The following is a 21,443-nucleotide window of genomic DNA, read 5'->3' as shown; positions in this document are numbered from 1 at the left end:
GCCAAGTGTTTAAAAATATTGATGTCCTGAGGACTTTGGGAAATACAGGAGCAATAAAGACACATTTGATGTTTGGTGCAACTTTCAAATTGGACGTTTGGAGAACGTGGATGAATGCTTAATTCTGCAGTGAGACTGTGAGAGCTTGTTGGTGGATCGGGTCACATTGCCTCCTCTGCTTCCTGAAGCCAACAATGAACTCCTTTGTTTTTGTCCTGGCAGAACAATGCCAGTTCACTTACCTCCTCCCTACAGGCTGACTCATCGTTGTTGGTTTTCAAGCCTACCATCGTGGTGTCGTCAGCAAACTTGATGATGGAGTTGATGTCGTGGGTGAAAGAGTGCACAGCAGAGTGCTGAGGACACACCCCTGGGGGGTCCCCTGTGTCAGTGTGGAGAAGGTGTTGTTACCAATCCTCACAGCCTGTGGTCTGCTCGTCAGTCCAGGATTCAGTTGCAGAGGGTGTTGTCCCGACCCAGGGCTCTGAGCTTGGTGTTGAGTTTGGAGAGAACAATAGTGTTTGTAACGTTTGTCGTCAGAAGGAGACCAAGGTGCAGTGTGGTAGGCGTACATTATTTTATTTAAATGTTCCACCAAAATAAACAGTACAACGAACGACCCGCTTCGTCGTGAAAACTACATGCACTCCAACTAAGACAAGATCCCACACTGAATGAGGGAAAAGGGCTGCCTAAGTATGATCCCCAATCAGAGACAATGAAACACAGCTGCCTCTGATTTGGAACCAAACTCGGCCAAACACAAAGAAATAGAGAACATAGAATCTCACGCCAAATCACACCCTGACCTAAACAAATAGAAAAATAAAATGTCTCTCTATGGTTAGGGCGTGACAGTGTTGAATGCTGAACTGTAGGCAGTGAACAACATTCTCATACACAATTGACGTCGGAAGTTTACATACACTTAGCTTGTTATTCAACCACTCCACAAATTTCTTGTTAACAAACAATAGTTTTAGTCGGTTAGGACATCTACTTTGTGCATGACACAAGTCATTTTTCCAACAATTGTTTACAGACACATTATTTCACTTATAATTCACTGTATCACAATTCCAGTGGGTCAGAAAGTTACATACACTAAGTGGACTGTGCCTTTAAACAGCTTGGAATATTCCAGAAAATTCTGTCATGGCTTTAGATGCTTCTGACAGGCTAATTGACATAATTTGAGTCAATTGGAGGTGTACCTGTGGATGTATTTCAAGGCCTATCTTCAAACTCAGTGCCTCTTTGCTTGACATCATTGGAAAATCAAAAGAAATCAGCCAAGACCTCAGAAAAAAAATGGTAGACCTCCACAAGTCTGGTTCATCCTTGGGAGCAACATCCAATTGCCAGAAGGTACTACGTTCACCTGTTCAAACAATAGTAAGCAAGTATAAACAGCATAGGACCACGCAGCTGTCATACCGCTCAGGGAGGAGACGCGTTCTGTCTCCTAGAGAGGAACGTACTTTGGTGGGAAAAGTGCAAATTAATTCCAAAATAACAGCAAAGGACCTCGTGAAGATGAGGGAGGATACTGGTACAAAAGTATCTATAACCACCTAAAAACGAGTCCTATATCGACATAACCTGAAAAGCCGCTCAGCAAGGAAGAAGCCACTGCTCCAAAACCGCCATAAAAAAGCCAGACTACGGTTTGCAACTGCACATGGGGACAAAGATCGTACTTTTTGGAGAAATGTCCTCTGGTGTGAAGACACAAAAATATAACTGTTTGGCCATAATGACCATCGTTATGTTTGGAGGAAAAAGGGGGAGACTTGCAAGCTGAAGAACACCATCCCAACCGTGAATCACGGGGGTGGCAGCATCATGTTGTGGCGGTGCTTCGCTGCAGGAGCGACTGGTGCACTTCACAAAATAGATGGCGTCAGGAGGCAGGAAACTGATGTGGATGTTGCAAATGGGTCTACCAAATGGACAATGACCGCAAGCATACTTCCAAGGTTGTGGCAAAATGGCTTAAAGACAAAGTCAAGGTATTGGAGTGGCCATCACAAAGCCAAGACCTCAATCCTATAGGCAGAACTCAACAAGTGTGTGCGAGCAAGGAGGCCTACAAATCAGACTCTGTTACACCAGCCCTGTCATTAGGAACGTGCCAAAATTCACCCAACTTATTGTGGGAAGCTTGTGGAAGGCTACCCGAAATGTTTGACCCACGTTAAATAATTTAACGGCAATGCTACCAAATACTAATTCCGTGTATGTAAACTTCTAACCCAATGGGAATGTGATGAAAGAAACAAAAGCTGAAATAAATCATTCTCTACTATTATTCTGACATTTCACATTCTTAAAATTAAGTGGTGATCATAACTGACCTAAGACAGGGCATTTTTACTAGGATTAAATGTCAGGAATTGTGAAAAACTGAGTTTAAATGTTTTTGGCTAAGGTGTATGTTAACCCCCGACATCAACTGTACACTGTAGGTGTTCCTCTTGTCCAGATATGGCCGTGTTAATAGCGTTGGAAATGGCGTCTTCCGTGGATCTGTTGGCGCGGGTCCAGTGTACCTGGCATACAGCCTTGATGTGGCCCATGACCAGCCGCTCAAAAGCACTTCATGATGATTGGGGTGAATGCGACAGGGCGATAGTCATTTGGGCTTGTCACCTTGTTTTACTTGGGCACTGGGACAATGGTGGTCTCCTTGAAGCAGGTGGGGACTACAAGCTGGGACAGGGAAAGGTTGAAGATGTCCCACCAGCTGGTCAGCACACACTCTGAGGACGTGGCCTGGGATGCCATCTGGGCCGGCGGCTTTGTGAGTTGCTCCCTCTAGAGTTGCTGCATGTAGGTGGGGAGTAGGAACAGAGAGACGTGATCTAATTGGCCAATGTGGGGGTGGGGGTGGCGTTAGTATATACTTGGTCCAGCACTTTCCTTCCTCTTGTGGGGCAGGATATATGTTCTTCCTTTGCTTGCATGCTCTTCCCCTGTCAAGGTGTTTTGGTATCTCCCTTATGCATTATTCTGTTCCGAGCACTTATTTTACAATATGGTCTACCAGTCTAACTGTATATTCTGCCCTCTATCCACCATTCATAGTGACAATAGTAGTAGGTGGATCGTTTATCCAGATCTACAATAGGCTAAGTAGCAATCATACCACAGACAAAATTATTCAAAGCTGCACCAATTTTCCATGTAAATCCACAAGAACAAGGAGGAATAGCTGATAGGCAGTGGAGAGCCCAGGTGGGACATCGCGCTTGAAAGAACAGTGATGACATGAGACACGCAGTTCAAAAAGAACCCATATTGATCATGTTTAGGGACAATATAATTATCTAGACTAGCTTACAACACCACCATGCAATGAATAAATGCATATTTGTTTTAAAGTGGTTCTAACATTCTACTCAATGCTTTAAACTGCAAGTGAAAATGTCAGTTAAACAACGGCACAAAAAAAGCCATGTGATTTAAATTCCATTCATTCTATAAGGATCAGTAGTGGGTCTACTCTGGACAGTTTATAAGGATCAGTAGTGGGTCTACTCTGGACAGTTGATAAGGATCAGTAGTGGGTCTACACTCAGCAGTTTATAAGGATCAGTTGTGGGTCTACTCTGGATAGTTTATAAGGATCAGTTGTGGGTCTACTCTGTATAGTTTATAAGGATCAGTAGTGGGTCTACTCTGGACAGTTGATAAGGATCAGTAGTGGGTCTACTCTGGACAGTTTATAAGGATCAGTAGTGGGTCTACTCTGGATAGTTGATAAGGATCAGTTGTGGGTCTACTCTGGATAGTTGATAAGGATCAGTAGTGGGTCTACTCTGGATAGTTGATAAGGATCAGTTGTGGGTCTACTCTGGATAGTTGATAAGGATCAGTAGTGGGTCTACTCTGGACAGTTGATAAGGATCAGTAGTGGGTCTACTCTGGATAGTTTATAAGGATCAGTAGTGGGTGTACTCTGGACAGTTGATAAGGATCAGTAGTGGGTCTACTCTGGACAGTTAATAAGGATCAGTAGTGGGTCTACTCTGGACAGTTGATAAGGATCAGTAGTGGGTGTACTCTGGACAGTTGATAAGGATCAGTAGTGGGTCTACTCTGGACAGTTGATAAGGATCAGTAGTGGGTCTACTCTGGACAGTGTATAAGGATCAGTAGTGGGTCTACTCTGGACAGTTGATAAGGATCAGTAGTGGGTCTACTCTGGACAGTTGATAAGGATCAGTAGTGGGTCTACTCTGGACAGTTGATAAGGATCAGTAGTGGGTCTACTCTGGACAGTTGATAAGGATCAGTAGTAGGTCTACTCTGGACAGTTGATAAGGATCAATAGTGGGTCTACTCTGGACAGTGTATAAGGATCAGTAGTGGGTCTACTCTGGATAGTTTATAAGGATCAGTAGTGGGTCTACTCTGGACAGTTGATAAGGATCAGTAGTGGGTCTACTCTGGACAGTTAATAAGGATCAGTAGTGGGTCTACTCTGGACAGTTGATAAGGATCAGTAGTGGGTGTACTCTGGACAGTTGATAAGGATCAGTAGTGGGTCTACTCTGGACAGTTGATAAGGATCAGTAGTGGGTCTACTCTGGACAGTTGATAAGGATCAGTAGTGGGTCTACTCTGGACAGTTGATAAGGATCAGTAGTGGGTCTACTCTGGACAGTTGATAAGGATCAGTAGTGGGTCTACTCTGGACAGTGTATAAGGATCAGTAGTGGGTCTACTCTGGACAGTTGATAAGGATCAGTAGTGGGTCTACTCTGGACAGTTGATAAGGATCAGTAGTGGGTCTACTCTGGACAGTTGATAAGGATCAGTAGTGGGTCTACTCTGGACAGTTGATAAGGATCAGTTGTGGGTCTACACTCAACAGTTTATAAGGATCAGTTGTGTGTCTATTCTTGATGATTTATAAGGTCTAGAAAGGCACAGTTGCAGGCCAGTTTGGCTGTAATTTTACTTCTGAAACTGAGATGCTCTATTTGTTGCGGATCATCATTCTCTCAAGTAGTCCTATAATAATGTGGCCACATATGCTCCCAGCAGGTCCAGTTATTCATGGAAGATTAACTTGTGTTCTGCCTCCTCTCCGATCCGAGCGGCTATTCCCCGTGCACCTAGAACCTAACGCTTCAATATCCACCGAAACATGTTTCCTGTCAAATGTACAGTGGGAGGATAAAAAACACTGTGATAATCAGGGAGAGGAGGGAGGTGACAGAGATTGAGTGTGTGAGTGAGTGACTGATGAACAGAGATAGTGAGTGAGTGAGTAAGTGAGTGAGTGAGTGAGTGAGTGAGTGAGTGAGTGAGTGAGTGAGTGAGTGAGTGACAGAGATTGAGTGAGTGAGTGAGTGAGTGAGTGAGTGAGGGAGTGAGGGAGTGAGTGAGTGACAGAGATAGAGTGTGAGTGCATGTGTCTTGGCTATTGGAATGCTGAATGATATTGTGTTTCTGTGAGACTATGTGAACACAGGCAGGCAGGTGTCTGGAGCTCATTCTATCTACCTCTCCTCTTTTGGAGATTCCAACATGATCTCCTTATAAAGTATGAATTTCCCAACATAAGATGATGTGGGAAAACGTTGGGTAGCACCCTATTCCCAATATAGGGTAGTGCACTACTTTAGACCAGGGCCCATAGGGTAGTGCACTACCTTAGACCAGGGCCCATAGGTAGTGCACTACTTTAGACCAGGGCCCATAGAGTAGTCCACTACTTTAGACCAGGACCCATAGGGTAGTACACTACTTTAGACCAGGACCCATAGGGTAGTGCACTACTTTAGACCAGGGCCCATAGAGTAGTCCACTACTTTAGACCAGGGCCCATAGGGTAGTGCACTACTTTAGACCAGGGCCCATAGGGTAGTGCACTACTTTAGACCAGGGCCCATAGGGTAATATAATATGCATGGGATGGGTGCCGTTTGGGAAGCAGACACTGTGAAATAGGTCCATGTTTCTTTCCCTTTTCTCTGGCTTTAAATATCGTGTTGTTAGTTGACTAGAATGTCCTGATGCTATGATTGATGAAACTATAGAGTATCTGTGAGATTCAAGTGTCGGTGGTCACAGATTTAGAAAGCTTTTGACTTGAAGAGTCTGAGATCTTAACAGCAGCTTTGTCTTGATTATTCCTCCCACATCTGCTTCTGTCCTTGGTTATTAACTACTTATTTATATGGCTATTCAGTGTGAACTAATTAGGGTTGAATGGTGGGAACCCGGTTACCGGGATTTACCAGGGATTTACCGGGATTTACAGCCCTTTTCCCGGGATAAATAACTTAATGAAACCTGTAAATTCTAATAAATTATTTATGTGAACAGCATGGTGTGAAATGGAACTGTTAAATTATATGAGATGTCTAAATCCGTCTTCTCTACGGCCTCTGCATGATGAACCATCAACCCTCATTGTGGGGACAGAAAGCCCATCTCAGTGTAGGGCACAGTTCACAATGCATATGTAGACCCATGATCTCATCATGCTGACTTTTTTTTCTTGTGACAGGTAGGTCTACATTTGCTACAGCATAGCCTATGTTACAGTAATATAAAGACAAGAATGCATGTCTAATTTACCAAACTACATCTGGATTTCGGGGATCACCTTGTTTTTTTAATTGTAAATATTACATTTTTTTTATTACAGCTGCAGAGTTTTAGAACAACCTATCGCTCGAATATCGTTGCTTTAAATCAGCACACTCCATCAACGCCGTTCGTATTGCATCCAAAATAGATAATCCTGTTCTAGATTGATTTACAGCCCTATTCTGTGTATATAGATGTCCTAGCTTACCTCTTTCAGGTAATACATTCAATGCAGTATTAGCCTTATATTTAGATAATTAAAGATGGGTTATGTGTAATAATCTTCTGATTTATAGCCTCTGTCTCTTGCACAATACACAAGCACCCGTGTTCCTCTGGGCTCTGCTAAAAAAAAAAAGCTCCTTAGCTCTTGGAGTCCCATGTAGGAAAAACTAGAATAGCTTGCTGCCAATAGAACACACCAGGTAATTTGAAAGAAGATGGCTGTAGGCTATAGCAGTTATATATTCAGACCCATCAACCAATCAGTCTTCGCGAAGAGAGGTGAAAGCATTCTGCATCTAGTTCTATATTATTCAAGGATGTCATCAAATCAAATCACATTTTATTTGTCACATACACATGGTTAGCAGATGTTAACGCGAAATGCCTGTGCTTCTAGTTCTGACCATTCAGTAATATCTAACAAGTAATCTTACCTAACAATATACCTTAAACACACAAGTGTAAAGAAATTAATAAGAATATGTACATAAAAATATATGAATGAGCGATGGCCGAACGGCATAGGCAAGATGCAGTAGATGGTATAGAGTACAGTATATACATATGAGATGAGTAATGTAGGGTATGTAAACATTATATAAAGTGGCATTGTTTAAAGTGGCTAGTGACACATTTATTACATTTGTTTTTCATTATTAAAGTGGCTAGAGATGAGTCTGTATGTCGGCAGCCGCCACTCAATGTTAGTGGTGGCTGTTTAACAGTCTGATGGCCTTGAGATAGAAGCTGTTTTTCAGTGTCTCGGTCCCAGCTTTGATGCACCTGTACTGACCTCGCCTTCTGGATGATAGCGGGGTGAACAGACAGTGGCTTGGGTGATTGTTGTCCTTGATGATCTTTTTGGCCTTCCTGTGACATCGGGTGGTGTAGGAGTCCTGGAGGGCAGATAGTTTGCCCCCGGTGATGTGTTGTGCAGACCTCACTACCCTCTGGAGAGCCTTACGGTTGTTGGCGGAGCAGTTGCCGTACCAGGCGGTGATACAGCCCGACAGGATGCTCTCGATTGTGCATCTGTAAAAGTTTGTGAGTGTTTTTGGTGACAAGCCGGATTTCTTCAGCCTCCTGAGGTTGAAGAGGCGCTGCTGCGCCTTCCCTCACGACGTTGTCGGTGTGGGTGGACCAATTCAGTTTGTCTGTGATGTGTACGCCGAGGAATGATCAATGATGAACAAAGGAAATCTAAACTTATTTAGTTTAACTGTTGAAAGCGAAAAAAGAATGATGCAACAATAGAGCGAGAAAGAGCAGGTAGGCTCATATTAATATTACGAAAGGTGTGTCACTAGTTTTACATTGAGGCACTAGTATATTTCTAAATTAAATGCACTAGCCTATACTTGTAACTTTGTAGGCCGCATGTGCTCCACCACAAATGCATGTTCTCTTCTGCTTCATCATGGTTTGAACAATGTGTGTAATTCCAGTCCATACAATACAGTATAATATAATACAGTATGGCAATACAGTTCACACATAAAAAGATTAGCCTACTGGAGCTAGTTTCATTTATTTACCCAAGAGAGCATATAGCTAGCTACATCTATGGGCTTTTCTGTTTTTTTTTTCTGTTTTTAACAGCACAATCTTTTTTGGACTTGGTCTCATTAAATGTGGTTAACTTAGGGATCATAACATATATTTAACATATGTCTCATCAGGCTCAGGAAGCATTGGGCTTGAATTTTCATTCTGATCAAAGCTATAATCAAATCCAGACATGTATATGCCACATAGAGCTTTTTTATTCCTCTATTTGGTTAGGTCGGGGTTTAATTTGGGTAGGCATTCTAGTTTTTCTATTTCTTTATTGGCCGGGGAATCAGAGGCAGCTGTCTATTGTTGTCTCTGATTGGGGATCATATTTAGGCAGCCCTTTTTCCCACTTTAGATTGTGGGATCTGCTGATTTCGGCAGGAAATAGGTTAACCAGGAGGAAAGGGATTTATTCTCCGGATGGAACATTTGTAAAATATCAGGAAAATATTCAACTCTAGTATTAACGTGGGTTGTTTTCTCAGATAGAACATACTGAGATGAATTGAATGGAAAAAAGAACAATATACTTATTTGACAGGTGTGTTGATCACACACACACACACGCACACACGCGCGCACACGCACGTGCACACGCACACGCACACACACTATACTCCGTGTTTCAGAGCTTGCAGGCGGTATCCCTGTTGATCAATTAGTCCAAGCTACATTCTTCATAAAGTTTTCAAATGAAACACAATCAAACTCCCACACCTAAACACTTCACTGCACCTGCTTAACTCAGCAAAAAAATAAACGTCCCTTTTTCAGGACCCTGTCTTTCAAAGATAATTCGTAAAAATCCAAATAACTTCATAGATCTTCATTGTAAAGGGTTTAAACACTGTTTCCCATGCTTGTTCAATGAACCATAAACAATTAATGAACATACACCTGTGGAACGGTCGTTAAGACACTAACAGCGTACAGACGGTAGGCAATTTAGGTCACAGTTATGAAAACTTAGGACACGAAAGAGGCCTTTCTACTGACTCTGAAAAACACCAAAAGAAAGATGCCCAGGGTCCTTGCTCATCTGCGTGAACGTGTCTTAGGCATGCTGCAAGGAGGCATGAGGACTGCAGATGTGGCTAGGGCAATAAATTGCAATGTCCGCACTATGAGACGCCTAAGAGAGCACTACAGGGAGACAGGATGGACAGCTGATTGTCCTCGCAGTGGCAGACCATGTGTAACAACACCTGCACAGGATGGGTACATCTGAACATCACACCTGCAGGAGAGGTACATGATGGCAACAACAACTGCCCGAGTTACACCAGGAACGCACAATCCCTCCATCTGTGCTCAGACTGTCTGCAATAGGCTGAGAGAGGCTGGACTGAGGGCTTGTAGGCCTGTTGTAAGGCAGGTCCTCACCAGACATCACCGGCAACAACGTCGCCCATGGGCACAAATCCACCGTCGCTGGACCAGACAGAACTGGCACAAAGTGCTCTTCACTGACGAGTCGCGGTATTGTCTCACCAGGGGTGATGGTTGGTTCGCGTTTATCATCGAAGGAATGAGCGTTATAACGAGACCTGTATTATGGAGCAGGAACGATTTGGAGATGGAGGATCAGTCATGGTCTGGGCGGTGAGTCACAGCATCATCGGACTGAGCTTGTTGTCATTGCAGGCGATCTCAACGCTGTGCGTTACAGGGAAGACATCCTCCTCCCTCATGTGGTACCCTTCCTGCAGGCTCATCCTGACATGACTCTCCAGCATGCCAATGCCACCAGCCATACTGCTCGTTCTGTGCGTGATTCCAGCAAGACATGAATGTCAGTGTTCTGCCATGGCCAGCGAAGAGCCGAGATCTCAATCCCATTGAGCACAACTGGGACCTGTTGGATCGGAGGGTGCGGGCTGGCGCCATTCCCTACAGAAATGTCTGGGAACTTGTAGGTGCCTTGGTGGAGGAGTGGGGTAACATCTCACAGCAAGAACTGGCAAATCTGATGCAGTCCATTTGGAGGAGATGCACTGCAGTACTTAATGCAGCTGGTGGCCACACCCAATACTGACTGTTATTTTTGATTTTGACCCCCCCTTTGTTCAGGGACACATTATTCAATTTCTGTTAGTTAGAACTTGTTCAATTTATGTCTCGGTTGTTGAATCTTGTTATGTTCATACAAATATTTACACACGTTAAGTTTGGCGAAATAAACGCAGTTGACAGTAAGAGGTCATTTCTTTTTTTTTATGAGTTTATGTGTGTGTGTGTGTGTGTGTGTGTGTGTGTGTGTGTGTGTGTGTGTGTGTGTGTATATATGGGATGTATAGACATTATTGACAGTATATTAATAGTATATGTAGAATATCTGTAGAATATATAGAATATTATATGTACAGTAATAGATAGGATAGGCCTTGACTAGAATACAGTATATACATATGAAATGAGTAAAACAGTATGTAAACATTATTAAAGTGACTAGTGTTCCATTATTAAAGTCACTAGTGATTCCACGTCTATGTACATAGGGCAGCAGCCTATAAGGTGCAGGGTTGAGTAACCAGGTGGTAGCCGGCTAGTGACTAAAGTTCAGGGCAGGGTACTTGGCGGAGGCCGGCTAGTTATGGCTATTTAACAGTCTGATGGCCTTGAGATTAGCAACTGCTTTTCAGTCTCTCGGTCCCAGCTTTGATGCACCTGTGCTGGCCTCACCTTCTGGATGGTAACGGGGTGAACAAACTTTGCTGAAAATAGCTGACAGTGAGAGGACGTTTACAGTAAAAGCTGCCAAAACTGAAAGAAATAATCCAGAAATAATATTAATCACGGCAAGACAATGTAGCCTCTGATTTAGTAATGAGAGAGACTCCTCAGCTCTGTTGCATGCTGGGTATGTATATAGTCAATGGTAGTCTTCGAGGGGACTCCTATGGTAGGTACACCTATAGCTCATCTCTTGGCAGTAGTACTGGAGACTACTTTATCACTGACCTCAACCCAGAGTCTCTCAGAATGTTCACAGTGAGCCCACTGACACTCCTATCAAATCACAGGAAAATTACTGTCTACTTGAACAGAGCAATACTCAAAACATGAGGCATGAAAGCCAAAGGAGATTTTTTTTTATTAAGAAGTGTGATAAAGGCCATACCCCTTCAGTAACACGATTCTTAGCACTAAATGAGACGCAGAGACATGACAAAAAGAAGGAAACTGTATTGGGTGTTCTTCCTTCAACTCTCCCCGGGGCAGTACAAACAAAGGCGTGTAAGAGCTATCTTTTAGTTTATTTTAGACAATTTTTATGTCACCTTTATTTAACCAGGTAGGCTAGTTGAGAACACCTTTATTTAACCAGGTAGGCTAGTTGAGAACACCTTTATTTAACCAGGTAGGCTAGTAGAGAACAACTTCTCATTTACAACTGCGACCAGCACAAGATAAAGCAAAGCAGTGCGACACAAACAACAACACAGAGTTACACATGGAATAAACAAACCTACAGTCAATAATACAATAGAAAAAGTCTATATACAGTGTGTGCAAATGAGGTAGGATAAGGGAGGTAAGGCAATAAATAGGCCATAGTGGCGAAATAATTACAATATAGCAATTAAACACTGGAATGATAGATGCAGAAGATGAATGTGCAAGTAGAGATACTGGGGTGCAAAGGAGCTGAATAAATAAATAACAATATGGGGATGAGGTAGTTGGATGGGCTATTTACAGGTGGGCTATGTACAGGTGCAGTGATCTGTGAGCTGCTCTGACAGCTGGTGCTAAGTTAGTGAGGGATATATGAGTCTCCTTCTAAACAATCAAGTAAAAATACAACTACCAGTTGGTACTAAACTGAAAACCAACAGCTTGAGCCAAACCTGTAACAGGGGCTAATGGCACTGTGGAATTCTCCGTAACCTCCGGCTGTAATCATTCTGCCTCCCCTCTGCCCTTCAGTCAGGTCCTTAAAATAGCACCAACAGCAATTAGTCAATTGACCTCAGGTGAGCTCATCAGTAGTGGCTGTAGTCCAGGCGAGGTAGGTCGCAGCCTTGCGAGGGTTAACACGTTTAAATGTCTTTCTCATGTCGGCCACAGAGAAGAGAGGGGACAGTCCTTGTTAGCGGGCTGTGACGTCTGTGACGTGGCTGGTTTTCTTTTTGTAGTCTGTGATTTCCTGTAGACCCTGCTACATACGTCTCCTGTCTGAGCCATTGAATTGCGACTCCACTTTGTCCCTGTACCGACATTTCACTTGTTTGATCCATAGATTCAAACCACTTCTGGGAAAATTCGAAACACTAAAAAAAACAAAGAGTTATCTATTCAAAACGGAGATGTATGGCTAAACCACTTCTCCAATCTTTTTGGTCCTGTAACAAAGAACAAACAGCAAAAACATATACCTCATAAAATATAAATCTTAGAATCAACTATTAAAGACTACCAGAACCCACTGGATTTTCCAATTACATTGAATGAAATACAGGACAAAATACAAACCCAACCTAAATAGGCCAGTGGTGTTGATGGTACAGTGGTTCCTCCTTTCAAAGTTGCGTCATACTGCGATACACCTTGCGTGCTGCCGCAGCATTGTGTGGCACGTCATTTAATTGTCAGCCATTTTTTTTGTTACTGCAAGTTATTGCCAGTTTGACCACCAGATGGCATCTTTGAGAAGCGTTTGATAGTGTGCCAAATTGGCATTAGCAGAGAATTTAAAACCTTTTTTTGTAATAACATAGATTATGGGATTGATTTTAAGAAATGTGGCTTTGTCACGATTGTTTGGACCAAGGACCAAGGCGCAGCGGATGTTGAGTTCCACATAATTTATTGGAAAGTGAAACTTAGCAAAACAATAAACAATAAACAATAAACAACAAACCGTGACTACAGAGGTGCTACGTGCACTAACTCAAAACAATATAAAATAAACACAGGCGGGAACAAACACTACTTAAATATGATCCCCAATTAGAGACAACGATTTACCAGCTGCCTCTAATTGGGAATCATACACAATCACCAACATAGAAAAATAAACCTAGAACCCCACATAGAAATAATAAACTAGACTAACCCCCCCAGTCACGCCCTAACCTACTCGACCATAGAAAATAAGGATTATTCTCTACGGTCAGGACGTGTCAGGCTTAATTAATTAGATTAATATTATAGTGTTTCTATTCAGAGAAAAATGAAAAACGAAACCCCCTGGGTTTCCATTGGGATGGAATGGAAAATATGGCGCTGTACAACGTGACGGTCGGGAGTAGGCTACAGGATTGGAGGATTCTAAATTGTTTTCCTTCATTAGAGAACTTTGTTCCAATATTTCTATAAAACAGTGATATTTTTTCCCCATAGTAAATCGTTATGGATTCATAACTAGATCAACATCTGCATTTTGAAATAGTGCTTTTTTTTATAATTCTTTAAGATAACCTTCGGGCCAACTGGGGGCCCAAGGCTGGTTAGAGGACACCACTAGAGACACTGTAATTGTGATGAACTGAGAGAATATTAAGGTAGCACTGTAATTCATTAATCATATGCTGTCTGCCTCTGTTCTTACCTCTTTCCCTTTCTGTCTTCTACACCTCTCGCCCCACCTCGTCTTTCGTCCTCGTTTCATAATGCACAACATATGTGCATTAATGTACAGATTGAACTTGCATTTATGATATAATGTTACAATTATCATAATTATAATGCATATATTATGTATTTATAATACCTAATGAACTTCTTTCAATAAAGCGTTTCACATTCTCCACAGGTTGAAATTAAGTATCTCATTGAAATACTTTCCTGTGTCCTCAGATTAATGCAGATGAAGGGAATTAGATATGCAAAAAAAATTATGCATATATGAAATACAAATCAGCCTTTACTTAAATCATGTTTCTGTAACTATGCAATAGACTAATGTGTAAATAATTGATGTCCCAGGAGCAGGAGTGATAAACACTGTTGAAGTGTATAATCGTAATACATACATGCAGACACACAGTTTGATAAGACTGAAAAATAATGTCTCAGTGATTAATACCTGAACCACACCTTTATGTGCCAAGGAAGAGTATGTGATCAGTGAATATATTCAATGTACAGGCTACACTGTGGGCATCTCATGAGTGGTAATAACTACAGTACATGTATATTGGACTTGCATCCTTGGCACAATACAGTTAGTATATTCTACTCAATCAATAGGCTTCATTAATGCCATCCAGACTTGAAGTTGATACAACAACTATGATAGCTGAGGTTCATAGATTGGAATGAATATTAGTTCAGAACCTAATGTTTTAGGGTCCATACACAGATCGGCTATATACTGTAGGTAGCTACACATCCATAGGCACTCTTGACCGGCTACATACTGTAGCTAGCTACACATCCATAGGCATACAGTTATTTTTATCCTCCACTACACAATAAGCAAGTAAATTGTTGGCTAGCTACGTTACTTCAGCTGTATTGCAAGGAAAGCTTACACAATTGTACATTCAATTTGCAGTAAATGCTTTAGCTAGTGAGATTCTTCACATCCACTGTTTCACAAAATGACAGCCTGGTTTTTCTGTATTTCTCAGGAGTCCCTAAAACATTAAACAACACGAATTACAAATTAATTCTCATGTCATAACACGAGCAAGATAGCTGGCTACATTAACTAACCTCTCAATTGTAATTTTTTTGCTTGACTAATTATGAAGTTCTAACTACTTACATCTGGTTCCACCGTAATGTTTTGTCAGCCATCTTCACCCAGGGACAGGTAGCTCGCGTCAAATGTGTCATTGGAAACACTCAATATAATCGGTCATATAAAAACCTTGGGACACAAATGCATAATGAGTGCTCTAACTCCCCCTTGTGGTGGCCTGGAGCATTGAAACCGTAACACTGGGTACCTAAAAGTTCTGCGGTGTAAGCTCGCAACTTTTAAAGGAGGAACCACTGTATCCTCAATGAAAGGATAAAAAATACAGACCACAAATTCCAATTGGCTATACATAAACTATTTAATATTTTCCTTAGCTCTGGCATCTTCCCCAATATTTCTAACCAAGGACTGATCATCGCCATCCACAAAAGTTGAGACAAATTTGACCCAAATAATTACCATAGGAGTTGCTGCAACCTTAGAAAAATCCTCTGCATTATCATTAACAGCAAATGATCTGATTTAATGTCAAATTGTCATTTTAAGATTACAGTATGACCGTATGACATACCACGTATTCACTCTGCACACCCTAATTGACAAACAAACAAACCAAAACAAAAGGCAAAGTCTTCACATGCTTTGTTGATTTCAAAAATATTTTGACTCAATTTGGCGTGAGGGTCTGCTATACAAATTTATAGAAGTGGTGTTGGGGGAATAACATACAACATTATAAAATACATGTACACAAAAAACAAGGACCGTGGGGTGAGACAGGGATGCAGCTTAAGCCCACCCCCTTCAACATATATATCAATGAATTAGCGAGGGCACTAGAACAGTCTGCAGCTCACGGCAACACCCTACTAGAATCTGAAGTCAAATGTCTACTGTTTGCTGATGATCTGGTGCGTCTGTTCCAATCAAGGAGGACCTACAGCAGCACCTAGATCTTCTGCACAGATTCTGTCAGACCTGGACCCTGACAGTAAATCTCAGTAAGACTAAAATAACAGTGTTCCAAAAAAGGTCCAGTTGCCAGGACTTAAAAAACAACAACATCTAGACACCGTTGCCCTCGAGCACACAAAAAAAACTATACATACCTCGGCCTAAACATCAGCGCCATTGGAGACATGGAGGGGGGAGTAGTCTGAAAGCCATCCCCTGGATGGTAATTCGATCCGGGGGAGACTGAGTGGGAGAGCAGCCTTTCTCCTCCTCTGTCTGGAGGTTTGAACTGGTTAGAGAGAGAGAGAGAGAGATGTTTAAGTGAGGCACGAGTAAACCGATATCGATACTAATGCTGAATATCACCTCCACATAGACTTACAGTATTTCACACAAAAACACGTGCTATATGAATTCTGAACCCCACACATCCAAAATTAGCAATAACATAATCACATAGATTGGTGGTTTTGGTGGATGACGCTGTGTGTGTCAGCTGTAGAAGTGCTCATGCTGCTGGAGATTGGGATGTGTCCGGTGAGAAAGAGGCAGGTTAAAGTTGCCAGAGTCAAAGTAGTGCAGAAGGTGTTGTATGCTGAGGCAGTGAAGAAAATAGACGGTGAAGGATGAGGGATCCTGAGACGATCCCAGTGAATAATAGATTTGTGCCAGCACAGAGGGATAGGGCAATGAGCGATTTATGCTTCAGTAATTTTGGCTTCTTGGCATTCATAGCAATGGTTATCAACTGTACTGCAGAAATGGAATGTAAATCACAGAAAATATATTGTGGCAGCTTCAGAGAAGTATTTGGATATATGCAATTTAACTTCAGAAGAGTTACAGGTAATGTTGAGGAGTGGTGTCCCGTTCTCCCAGGCAGTTGGCATGGTGCAGGACCAGATAGGGTCAAAGTAGTGGAATAGGGTAGTGGGTTCATGGGGTGATGAATTGTATCTTTATGAAATAGCGGTATATAGATGTATGGTTAGTTGGTGCTGTAGTAGTGAAATATAGATGTAGGGTTAGTTGATGCTGCAATTTTTTCCTTTTAGGAACAGGAATAATGAAGATAATTGAATGTGGGTAGGCCGTAACTGGCCTCACCCTTCATTAAAGTAGGTGGCGATATACGCACCTTAAAGTTGGATGCGATCCGCCAACCCAAAGAAAAGAAGAAAGAAGAAGAAGAAGAAGAAGACGATGCCTGAGCTCCAAGGCATGCGTCTGTAACCGGTGTGAAATGGTTAGTTAGTTAGCGGTGCGCTTGTACCGTTTCAATCAAAGACGTCACCTACTCTGAGACCTCGAGGTAGTTGTTTCAAGGGCTGTGGGTAACGATGCTTCGAGGGTGACTGTTGTGTTCAGATGGTCTCTGGTTCAAGACCAGATTGGGGAAAAGCGAGGAACAGAAACAAACCTGTTGCATTGATACTATTGAACCGGATCACTGGTTACTGCAAAGAAGGTTTTTGGTCAAAGAAGGCTGAGTGTAACGTGTATGAAATGGTAAGCGCTAGTAGCATTTCAATCAGTGACGTCACTCGCTCTGAGACCTTGAAGTAATCGTTTCCCTTTCTCAGCAAGGGCTGTTGTGGCGCAATAGACAATGGGTGACTGTTGTCAATGTGTTCCGATGATCCTGGTTCAAGGTGGGGTGAGGAGAGGAGAGGCACGAAGCAAGTCTAAATCGCTAAGCAGTGTACTTCAAAGCAGTGTGACGATACCTGTACCACTCTATCAGAAGCAAGTGATCAATGACGTCCGAAGCTTTGTTTCATTGAAAAATCACCTAATTGGTTCAGGATTGGTTTGGTAGAAGACCAAGAGGCTACTGCTGCTCTAAATTCTTTCACCAGCAGGTGCTGCGATTGTACACTGTGTTGATCAAAGCCTTGAGTAATGAACATATTTTCAACAGAATTTGCCGGAAAACCAGTGATGGGGAAGCTTTGTTTCCCCATCACTATGAATATACAACCGTTTTTTAATCACCCACTACCTACATTCAGAATGACTGCCAGGTTTGGGAAGACTGAAATACACACAAAAACAACCTGCACTAGAGCATGCTGGGAAATATGATAATGATGAGAGTGGTTTTTGGTTCAACGCTGGTCATTAACACCAACACTGAGGTTATTTTACATCAATGAGCGTTAATTCAACACTTACAGATTTCATTGTTCTGTTTCAGAGTGTAGTACCTCAAAGTAAGGCCTTTTGAAAGGCTCCCGAGTGGCACAGCGTTCTAAGGCACTACATCAGTACAAGAGGCATCACTACAGTCCCTGGTTTGAATCCAGGCTGTGTCACATCCGGCCATGATTGGGAGTCCCATAGAGCGGCATACAATTGGTCCAGGTTTGGCCGGGATAGGCCGTCATTGTAAATAAGAATTTAATGACTAGCATGTATAAATAAAGGTTCAATGAAAGATGTGTTGTCTTAACACTTTCCAGTGCCTATACGGGTTCACACTTTAAGTGTTAATTTAGCAGTCTCAGTGATAACTTAACCTCTCTGGGATATTCGGGACGGTAGCGTCCCACCCCGCCAAAAGCCAGAGAAAGTGCAGGGCGCGAAATTAAAAACAACAAAAATCTCATAATTAAAATTCCTAAAGCATACAAGTATTTTCCATCATCTCGTTAATCCAGCCACAGTGTCTGATTTCAAGGAGGCTTTACAGCGAAAGCATCACAAACGATTATGTTAGGTCCCCACCAAGTTACAGAAAAACACAGCCATTTTTTCCAGCCAAAGAGAGTCACAAAAAGCAGAAATATAGATTAAATGAATCACTAACCTTTGATGATCTTCATCAGATGACACTCACAGGACTTCATGTTGCACAATACATGTATGTTTTGTTCGATAAAGTGCATATTTATATCCAAAAATCTCATTTTACATTGGCGTGTTATGTTCAGTAGTTCTAAAACATGCAGTGGTTTTGCAGAGAGCCACATCAATTTACAGAAATAATAATTTTAAACATTGATAAAAGATACAACTATTATACATGGAACTTTAGATAAACTTCTCCTTAATGCAACCGCTGTGTCAGATTTCAACTTTCACATGACCGCATGTCACGAGCTCGTGGCAATCTGCCAGACACCTGGCTCAATCCCCTCTCATTCCCCCCTTCACAGTAGAAGCATCAAACAAGGTTCTAAAGACTGTTGACATCTAGTGGAAGCCTTAGGAAGTGCAACATGACCAATATCTAATTGTATCTTCGATAGGCAATGAGTTGAAAACCTACAAACCTCAGATTTCCCACTTCCTGGTTGGATTTTTCTCAGGGTTGTGCCTGTCATATGAGTTATGTTATACTCACAGAGATCATTCAAACAGTTTTAGAAGCTTCAGAGTGTTTTCCATCCAGGTACACTAATTATATGCACATTCTAGCTTTTATGGCTGAGTAGCAGGCAGTTTACTCTCGGCACGTTATTCATCCAAGCTACTCAATACTGCCCCCCAGTCACCAAGAAGTTAACACTGGAGACTTTGATATGGACCAAATTATAAATGGAGGCTTTACACACCAAATCATACAAGATGACCGCAGGGCTCTCTATCCACTAGTCACACATGATCACACACAGGTACACGTATGCATGCATAAACACACACACACACACCATACACACACACCGCCCCAGCCACCTACACACCTGAAGCCATCCTTTACCCCAGCAGCACCACTGACAGACTCAGCTGTCTCCACTACAATAGGCTGTGTGTAATCGATGGGGCTTTCTGGGTATCACTACCTGTGTGTTTTCTCTTTTAATAAAGAGGCCCGGACCACCCACCTGATTCCATGTTAATCACAGCTAAACCGCTAGACCTCGCGGCTCCATATCTGATAAACCAGGAGTGTAATCACTCAACGCACATTTCCAGTTAAAGCCAGTTAAAGCTACCATTCAAGAGCAATTTCTCAGCCTTTCCCAGCCCCGGCTCCAGCCCCGGCACCCTTTAGCATGCTGTTGCAGCCCCTGGCTTAGTCTCAAGTGGCACCCTGTTTCCTATATAGTACACTCCTTTTCGACCAGAGCCCTATGGGCCCTAAGTAGGGAATAAGCTTTCATTTCACACTCAACCTCTATGCGGTATGTTGATAGCGGTGTGCCCTTGCTCCCCGAGCACAATTGAAATGGAGGCAAGGGGGAAGGAATCCAATTGAATTTTTATCTGTGGCCAATTGGCCAATTGGGGATGAATGTGGTGTGTTATTGTTGTATTTAGGAGCAACTGACCTGGGGAGGAGAGAGGAAAGTAGAAGTGAGTTTCCAGCAGAAGGAGGGGAAGAGAGAGGGAGATATGAGGAATGAGTAGAGAGATATGAGGAGAAGGAGAGAGAGAAGGTGGAGACATTCAGGAAGAGAGAGAGAAAGGAGAGGAGTGTGTGACTGATATACAGACTTGTTTTATTCTCTCTTTACCTCTCTCTCCCCCTCCCTCTCTCTCTGCTCTCCTTTTCACCCCTCAGAATCTAACACTTTTGTCTCCAACTGCCCCCAACTCCACTCCATCTCTTCTCCCTCCTTCATTGTCATTCTGCTGTGTACCTCCAGCACGGCAGCGACAGCGACCGCGGCGGTGCTTCAGTAGCTTCCTGTCAAACTGCTGCTGCCCCCATCATCACGGGGTCCTGCCTCATCTCATGTCTGTGTGATTATAGCTGACCAGCGCAATGCCTGACCTCAACTCAGCACTCTACTCACACTGATACCTGTCCTGAGAGAGAGTAGTGTGTGTGTGCTTGTGGTGTGTGCGTGTGCGGTGTGCGTGTGTGCGTGTGTGGTGTGTGTGTGTGAGTGTGCATGTGTGTGTGATCTAGCCTAACACCCATGCCTCTGATGGTAGAGAGAAATCGATGGTATCTGCACCTGTGGGGCTGACCGCTCTCTCAACCTATCATGTCACTCCATGAGTAGCTGAGGATGCTGGGGCCATCTGTTACACGGCTCCTATTTAGCTAATGATTTATTGGCTATAGCGTAGTGCATTTGTGCTTCTGCACCTGCATTGGTTGCTCTTTGTGGTTTCGGGCTGGGTATCTGTACAACCAGTTCACTCAAGATCCGCTGTGGAATTCGACGTCCTTCAGGGTAAGCAGGACGTCACTTCAAAACCGTCCACTAGGGGAAATGTTGAGCCGTGAGCTCTGGCTCCAAGGGTTACGTGTTCTATATACTTCCCAGATTGTCCCGCTGTCAGGTTCTGACCTTAGTTCCTTTGTTTTGCCTTTTGTTTTAGTATGGTCAGGGCGTGATTTGGGTGGGTTGTCTATGTTAGTTTGATTTTCTATTTCTGTGTCTCAATCAGAGGCAGCTGTCAATCGTTGTCCCTGATTGAGAACCATATATAGGTAGCCTGTTTGCCATTGTGTTTTGTGGGTGGTTATTTTCAGTCTTTGTGTGTCTACACCAGA

At 42.7% G+C, this 21,443-nt stretch overlaps 1 protein-coding gene and 1 pseudogene across 1 annotated transcript in view; both read left to right on the top strand.

The window, feature by feature from the left end:
• LOC110499443 (RNA binding protein fox-1 homolog 3) overlaps window positions 1-21,443 on the top strand; it is an 831,363-nt gene that overhangs the window by 225,456 nt on the left and 584,464 nt on the right.
• Window positions 9,404-10,110, top strand: LOC149974601 (uncharacterized; annotated as a pseudogene).

The sequence above is a fragment of the Oncorhynchus mykiss genome, chromosome 20 (assembly GCF_057628025.1).
Source record: "Oncorhynchus mykiss isolate SJ-2025 chromosome 20, ASM5762802v1, whole genome shotgun sequence".
Taxonomy (NCBI): Eukaryota; Metazoa; Chordata; class Actinopteri; order Salmoniformes; family Salmonidae; genus Oncorhynchus; species Oncorhynchus mykiss.
This window is presented reverse-complemented; position numbering and strand designations above follow the sequence as displayed.